Below are 9,372 nucleotides of genomic sequence, written 5' to 3' on the forward strand. Positions count from 1 at the left end.
TATGAGAAAATATTTGCATAAACTAAAATTATAATTGTTATATTGCAAAAAAATTTCCATAAGTTTCTTTTATTTTTAACATATTTTTTCATTATTTTCTTCATTTACGCTCCATTATTATAAATATAATTTAATATTATTAAAATATTAAATGAATTTATAATTTTACATCAGACATAAAATTTATTAACTATCCAAATATTATAATTAGTTTTTTTCCATACTCATATATTTTTAATTAACTGAAAACGATTAATTAATTACATTCCACAGCGGTTCATTCACGCCTTCTTAGGCATTTAAAACGAAAAAAAAAAAGTAAGTATTAAATTGCAATTACATATTTTCATTTTGATATTTTGTAAAAAAAAAAAAAAAATTTTAATTATTATAAAAGTAGAGAAAAATTCTCTTATCACGTTTAGAATAATATCAAAGTGTCTGTTACTATAAGGTATAGTGTTGGGCAGCCAAATAAAAATATAATAAAATAAAACGTAAATAATACAGTGGTGTAGAAATTTTGCAGAGACGATAAAGAGACGGCCATATACAAATTCTGTGTGACTGTTCTGCTTTGACTGTCAAGAGGCGCAGATAATTTGGACGAAATTTTCTAAGTGTTTGGTAGCTCAGGTCCAACTTCCTGAAACATCTTTGGATATTTACTTAGGGCCGAGGTAAATATGATATGGGAGAGCTACAATAAAATGTGGCTGACTATGGCTGATTGGGGTTAGTCAGAAGGGATGGCTTCCTTTGTCCATACCTCTGTTCAATAATCTTAACAATTGTTTTGATGTAGAATTACAATTATTATATAGATATTGATTCGACATACCATTGACAGTCCAAAAGAGAATCCTACTTAAGAACACGATTTGGAACTACTTAACTTAGAACAAACAGTCCTGTTTTATTTATTGATGAAATTCTCCTTCTTCTTTTATTTTTTCGGTTTTTTTTCCTTGTAGTTCGCTCCAATTTTCATTATACTCTTGTTTCTTCTGGTACATGTAAAAAGCAATTGAAAGTGCTACCTACATCTCGGATTCTTCATTTATGCGATCTTCTTCACGTAGGCACGAAAATATCCACAATTTGATGAAAATTGTGTGATGTAATAGATGCTGTAAGCATTATTATCATGTGATAGATCGATGTATTGAAATTGGCTATATCAATCGCGTTCTCCATTTGCTGTTCAAGACACTGCTTTAACTTTCTGCGTCAACTCCTTTTCCCTTCCTTCCATTATTAACCCTTCTGTTGAAGAGAGAGATGGAATAAATTCTCTTCTGTTCAAGCTTATAATATCTTTTAAGGCAGATAACCAAATAAGAATTTTCACTTTAATAAAATCTCTGAACCTATTACTTATGTTTTGAGGCATACAATTTGTACCCGCAAGTAATTTGATCTTATAATAAAGTTTCATTAATTCATAAAAATTTATTAATTTCATATTAATTTTTACTCATTACTTTTAACACATAGAAAATTTAGTTACCTCTCTTCTCTTCTCTTCACCATCAGTCGACAATTAATTTGAATTCTCACATTGAACTCTCACATATTGAAAATAACTGAGCTCACTCTTCAATGTATTTATTTGTTTTTGTGCAGAGTATACACCTTATATTGCCTTGAGCCTTATTTACAATATTTATATCACTGAAAAGAACAATAATAATAATATGTACAATAGTAATTATAACTTTAAATGCAAAAACAAAAAGTAGATAAGTAGTTAAAAAAAAAAAACTACCAACAAATTAGTAGTCAAATTAATCAAAATAAAATAAGAATGCTAACGTTTTTTATGTTAAAATCTCAGCGGTGCATGAAATCAATTTGGATTTTCTTCCAACTTCAACTCCAACTTATACAAAAAGTTTTTTTGTGAACCTTATATTATAATTTTTTTTTTTTTTTGAATTGAAACTCTTCAAGACTTATTAAGATTTGTAAAAATTAAGTCAACGGACCATAACGATGCGTGGAACTGCTTACCTCTATTTTTTTTTTCTTACTTTATTATAATTTTTTTTCTGTTATACTTTAGTTATTCATTGTACATAATATTTATACATAAAGTTTGCATCATAATTTACTTGAAAATTATAATTTTTTCATATTTTATTTTTTTTCTAATTTTCTTAATATTCAAAATAAAAAGAATATTATTTTACAAAGCAGAAAAAGAAAAAAACTTTTCCTTCCGGTTTGAATAATATACAAAGTTATATGAAACGAATTAGTTAATGGATCTAATTCTAGACATGCAAAATCTTGCAAAAAAAAAAACGTCTTTCGTGTTAATAAAAATTTAGGAATGACTAATGAAAATTAGAAGACGTTATTCCAATGTTGGACTCAGCGGTAAATCATCATAAATTGACGAATTCGCGTAGCCCTATATTTCATCATCAGGGTTCATGATTTATCGCCACAGTTGAATTTTAAAATGTTTTTGGATGCAGCCGCCGTGTGATACATACCGCTATTTCGTGTAAATCATATTTCATTCAGATAATTTTCATCTACATTTTGAAACAAAAATTATTAATGATGGTATCCATTTTCATTGACAATAGAGCAGGATCCGACCCCATCGAAGAAATTAGCTCCGATTATAACTGGACAGGCTTTCACAAAACAGTACCCGGGCCGAACTTTTTCACGTATGTTATTACAGTCTCTAGATTGAGCGCATATTTTGAATCTCAACAATAACCATTGCAATTTGTAACTTATTTTAAAAGTAAATTTTGGAACTGTGGTTGGCCTGTTAAAGCTTGAGTTAATAAGTGAATCTTCTTCTAGAAGCCAATAATTTTACGAACTGAAATAGAAAACATCTATTTTATATTTTCGATAATCTTTATTTTGATGCTAGAACCATGACCCCATTATGAATTTCAATATTTCTTCTTTAATCATATCACATATACGATTATAATAACTTTTAATACCAGTATAATATGTATTAAAGTAAACAGTGCGTAAGAACCTATACAATTATTAAAACTAATAAGAATATTGCACCAGAATTTTAATAATCAAGTTGTATTTTATTCATATAGGAAGCAGGCTTGAAAACAACACAATAAAACAACACAATAAGAAAAAAACAAATGTTAATTAATAACCACATATATACTGTTGATTTGATAGCTGTTGTTAGGTGGCTTAACAAACCGCGATTTGTAAAACAAAGTTTCAAATATAAAAATGAAAAAAAAAAAATCTTCATACAAGAATACCACCTATCATCATTTTACTCCTTAAAATAGCAAATATGTAGTTAAGTTTACAGTGGTGATGTACACAATTTTTTTGTAATATGCGGCGCTTTAAATTTTGTATAGCTATACTCATGAATTACTAATGAATATTGGCAGGTATTATTTTTGTTTTGAAATCAGTAATTTAAACTAATTAGGTTCTTGTTTGCTTTTTTTTTTTATTAGCCCCGCATATAATCAAAATAATAAAATAAAAAAATGTTTACAATAACAAGCAAGAACATGTGTACGTCTAAAATTCTTATTCGAGGTTCTTATGCAGCAATGGGGAATTTCAGTTCGTTTACTCGACCATTAATTTTTTTATTGAATGTAATGAAAATTTTTTTGTTTGTTGCAAAGACGGGTTAATTTGAATACAAAATTGCTATTAAAATTAAAAAATAATTGAGATTATTTCAGTTTTTATTTTAAAATAATTTTTTGAAACAATTAGCAAGAGATAATAAAAGAGTTTTTATGCACCGAAAACTTTTTAAAATTTTAATCGAAATAAAATTTTTTAACAAAATTTTTAATTATGAGAAAAATAATTTAAACGCAATTCATCAGCCGCCCACGAAGAAGATTTCTGAGACGAGTGAAATTTAAATGAAATCTGGTTCGATCATAGAAGGAACAATAATAAAGCCAACATTTACTGCAATTACGCCTGGCTTGTGTAAAATTTATATAACAAAGTTAGTCTTAACACTCATTTAAATGAAATGAGAAACATTTTAATATATTCTGTTATCAATGGCGAGCTCAAAATTTAAATAATTTGAGTTGTTCCTGAGAAATAGAATTAATTTTTTAGAAAGTCGAATAGGCAGGGTGCGAATATCAAGGTAGAAAAGTTAAAATTTCAAACTCCTAAAGATTAAAGTCTAAGAATCGGTCATTTTCTGCTTTTTCAGAATTTGAAAGGCAATTTTTATTTCAACAAAATGTTAGAAACTTGTGCCTCAGAAATTTTCGTCGTTTATTATTTAACGTCGTTTATTTTAACGAGGGAAGAAGGGATTGACTACACCGTAAAACTGCTAGGAAAAAGCCATTCATTAGCAAGAAAAGCAAGAAGGTTCGATTATAGTTTGCTCATTGATACATCTTGAAAAATTTTTCGTTCTGAAAAGATATGTTATTTACCGATGAAAGTAAATTTAATATTTTTGGAACAGATAGAAAAGTTAAAGTTTGGAGAAAAGTAAATGAAGGCCTGAAATCACAGAAAATAGTACCCACAGTAAAACACGGTGGTGGTCATATAATGGTTTCGGATGCTTGTTCAGCATCGGGGGTTGGTAATTTACATTTTATTGAGGTAAATATATTGAAATATCAATATCTAGACATATTGGCGAACAATTTAAAACAAGTTGCTATAATAAACTAGGAATTAGTGATACATTTCATATGTACAAAGACAACGACCCGAAACATACCACTGCCATAGTAAGAAAATGGCTATTGTATAACTGCCCAAAAACAATAAAAACTGCACCGAAATCAACAGATATCAATGTATTTGAAAATTTGTTGTACAAATTGGAGCTGGAAATTTGGTAGCTCAAACTTTTGTTTTCAAATATTCTTGATTTCATATAATATTATTTGTTTTCTTTTAATGATTTAATAATTGTTTTGAATTGTGAGTCACTGTATATAGCGAAAATTATTTTTCACAAAACATTTTTTAAAATATTATTGAACTCTTGAGATAGAAATTAACCGATATTCAATTGGATTGCTTTGATCCTCACTTTGTGCACCTTCAGTTACTAAACACTTGTGAACAACGACTTGTGTGTGCCAAGGGAGTCTGCAACAGTTTACAAATCCCATTAGAATGGAGCCTCATTCGGTTTACTTTTATAAATAGTAAATATTATATGAAAATTTTTTTTAATTTCATAAGAATGAAAAAGAAATTGGAGTTAATGAGATTTCTTTACAAAATATTCAAAAGAAAATTCGTATTATTAAAAATAAGAATTGGAACTGTTAAATTTTAAATGAAATTCTTAAAGGAACTTTGAATTTTTTCTTTCGTCTTTTTCATTTTTTTCATTTTATGATTGATTTTCCTTTATTTTGTATGTGTAGCAAGTTTTAAACTTTAAAGAATTTTATTTTTATAAAAAAAATATAAATATGTTTTTTTTCTTATTTCTTCCTTTTTTGCATTCAAAAGAGCCGCACCTTGCATATATTGCAATAATGATGAAATTTTATTCATTTTTAAAACTCAAAAAATGACAATAGCCCCAGCACAACAAGTATAAAATCCTAAATGTATATAATAAAAAAAAAATTAAAAAAGAGGGCAAAAATAAAGCAAAGAAAAAAATTAAGGCAAATAGTTTTCATATTACCATCATCAGCAATAAACACGTAAGAAAACTGCTCTATAGTTTGTGCTCATATTATAAGGAATGCAAAAAGCTACTGGTCAGACAAAATATAAAAATGAAATTTGTAAATAAAAAAATAAATTTTTTTTCTTGCAAAATTTTGTATTTAATGCGTATTATAGTTTCGTTCACACTATAAAGAAATTTATCGAAAATTTTAACAATTATTTTATTATCTCGGATTATAATAATTGATTATGCCGCACCATAAATTTTAAATTCTTAAACTGAAACCTTAACTCATGGTATGCTTAACTTCTAAGCGTTATGCAATGTTTAGAAGTTAGATTATTATAGTATTTTTTTTCTGTAAAGGTTGTTAAAATTATCAACAAACAAAGAACGACGGTATCAAATCGTCGTTAGACCCATCGATAGTCAGGGACTTAAACCCAACCTAAAACATGCCTGATCTAGTCATCACTTCCTAAAAGTACAAGGTAGGCACGGAAGTTCTGTCTCAGCATTTTAGGCTAAATCGATAAGTCTCGTTCGTTTTACTCTTTTCGTCGAAAGCCTCTAATTTATAAGTCAAAAAACCTGAATATACGTATGGTGCTGGGACTTTATTCGATTTAAGCAATTTTATTGCATAGCAAATGTCCTTTTGCGTAAATGGAGCTATAGTGCTTTCATCCATTACAAAATCGTCTATTAAACAAACAGAATTCATCAGAATTCATTTGATTTGGCTGAACATATTATTAAATCAATTACTATATTTGATGCGGCTGGAATTTCTTTTTCAGCTTTATTAAAAAAGAACACTAAAAGAACAAAACGAAACTTCTAAAACCAAGTTTTATAAAATCTTTACAATCCATTATCATCTGTCATGAATTTAAACTTATCCTAAAAAATATTTCTTTAACATGCAACATTTTATATAAGGCATTACCCGCCATCTTCCGATTTTTTAATTGAGACTAGATATTGATTCCAAACAATTCCCGTCAATTTTGATTTCATACTTTGGTAAAGCTTACCTTATTTCATCAAACCATGACAATAGGTTTCTACATTGGAGAAGTAAACTAAAAACTTATTTTTTCTGTTATATTTTTAATGCTGTAAAAATCTTTCAATATTTCATCAATCAATCTTATTTTAGTTTTTCAGTTTTTTTGAATAAATTTGAATAGCATTCCCAAGGATTTTTGATTGAATATATAATAATTTTATTTCAAAAATAAGTAGAAAATATAATAAAAAATAACAGCAAACAATAATAAAAAAAAAAGAAAGAAAAATTTTCATCCTTTTGATCTCAAAATAACATAAGAATAAAAATTCAGTAGCTCAACATACACGTACATACCTACATACATACACACAAATTTTACAAACAATAAAATAACTTTGTTTTTCCGCTTGTGCAAATAACCGCGCCACTTTTTATACCTTTTCATTATATTCATCATAGTATATGTAGTTGTCCCTTAAAAGAATCACAAATATTGATTTTCAAATGATAAGCAATTGTTCTTTCAGTGAACTATGCAACAAGTTTGAAGGAATGAACTTCTTTGTAATGAAAACTTTGAACATCATGAATTCTTTAATTTTCTATTACAAATTTGTAAATCACGCTAGATGCCGAATTTGAATAACCGCGATTTTAATGTAGTGTCCCCCTACCGAGTGCACTTCGTGCCCATTTTATACTCGCTCTTAATCTATCTTGTTGATTAAGTGGAACACGTTCCAAAAAACTCCTCTGTCGTGAGCATATAGTTTCAGAGTAGTTCCCTTCAACAACAAGCGAGAACATCATACTCCCTAGAATGTGCGCTGAGATAGTCTTACTTTTTTGCATAAAATCTGCTAGTTTCTTAAATTTATAATCCTAGTTTGTAGATTTGTACAACGGAGGCAACAGTGCACCGCGACCACGTATAAGAATCTATTGTAAACCCCCCCTCCCCCCGAGTGCGGGGCATGCCCTACAACACACGCTCGAGACCCACCCTCTTGATGAACTCAAGCAATTTGTGAGGACCAGAAGACCCGAAATCCGCCACCGTTAGAGCAAAGCCTGCCAGCACCTCCCCCTCCTATGAGCAAGAGCATCACAATCCCCCAGGAGGTGCACCGAGGTCTCTCCATACTCCCCACAGAATCTGCAAGTATCCTCATTTTCCAGGCCCAGCCGACTGAGGTGTCACCTGCAGTGATCCGTCAAAATGCTGGTGAGGACTCTCACCTGGTTCTCGTCTATCCCTATAATTTTCTTAAATCGCTTGTGGTCATAATCTCCCAGGAGATCCTTGGCTTGCTGCAGCCCCGAAAGACTTCTCCAGCGCTCCGACCGCCTTCTTTTTGATTTCTTCCTTAATTCCCAGCGAATAGTATGCGGCCCGATCCCGCAGAACGGCTCCGGCCTAAGAAGAGGTGTGTTTGCCCCCTTCCTTGCAAACGCATCAGCGACCTCATTTCCACTTCCACATGGCTCGGCACCCAACACAGCGTGACCCAGTTGCATCTGCCTAACTCATTGAGTTTCTCAAGACAGCCCCATACTACCGCGGAGGATACTGAAAACAAGTTCAGCACTCCGATCGCAGCCCGGCTATTTGACATAATCATTATCTCCTAGAGATAAACCTAGTTTACGGAGTTAAGAATGCCTGCAAGTATTTTGACATTTGATTCTTGCACAACCATGCAATCTTCTGATCTTATTGTACCAGAAGCTCCCGGGACAAATTTTGGACTAACGATGCACAATGACCTACATTGCTTTGTCATGTACCTGCTCTTAAAGTAGGTACACGAGTTTTCTTTAGCACTCCCTCTAGACCCGTACGTTTCTTTCCGAAATCAACCAATTTAGTTAACTATCCGAAAAAATGTATAATTCTCCAGCGTCCTCCTCGTCACATAAATCAAAACTATATATTCCCACCACTTGATTCTTGTTCCCCCTATCATTTCTTTAAAGCACTTCTGTTCTAGTTTACTCAGAACTCCCTGGCCTAACCAATTCCTGGAAAACCTAGTTCTTCCTAAACCGGCCCGATTTCACAAAAAATTCGAACTCCATAAAGAATGTACTGCTTTTTTTTTCCCCCGAAAGAATTTCATTCCCTTCTTCGTTCACATATTCCGGTGAATTTGTCCATGCCAGTTCGGTTACAGAGTATAAACTTAACGTCTCGATGGCTGCCTTTGCTGTCAAATATGATAACTATTTCCTGCACATGATATGCTTCTCTTCAGGTTGATTCTCATGCGCACATATCAATGGCATTAATAGATTATTCGACGGCAATTTCATACTATTAGTTTTTTAAATTAAAAATAAATGAAAAGAAGAAGAGAAATTAGAGAGAAAAAAAAATTACGAATATAAAAATACAAAAAGGAATGCCGGGCGACAAATGAGCAAAAAGTTTTGTATGCAGAAATTAGTTGAATAATATTCTTGTCGTGGAATTTATGCTAAAATTCCTTTTTATTGAATTTTCGTTTTTGTAAACTTTATTTTTTTCATTTTATTGAACATAGAAATTTCTAAAATTGATTTTTTACCGTAATTGTCCTTGAGACAAAAATTCAAATTTTTTGTTTTTTTTTTTAATTTGAAAAATTTTAGATTTCTTTAGTGATGTTTGTTTTATTTTTTCTGGTTTGTTTTTTTATAAGCTATACACTAAGAAAAATTAAAG

The sequence above is a fragment of the Condylostylus longicornis genome, unplaced genomic scaffold (genome assembly GCF_029603195.1).
Source record: "Condylostylus longicornis isolate FDR11 unplaced genomic scaffold, ASM2960319v2 ptg000153l, whole genome shotgun sequence".
NCBI lineage: Eukaryota > Metazoa > Arthropoda > Insecta > Diptera > Dolichopodidae > Condylostylus > Condylostylus longicornis.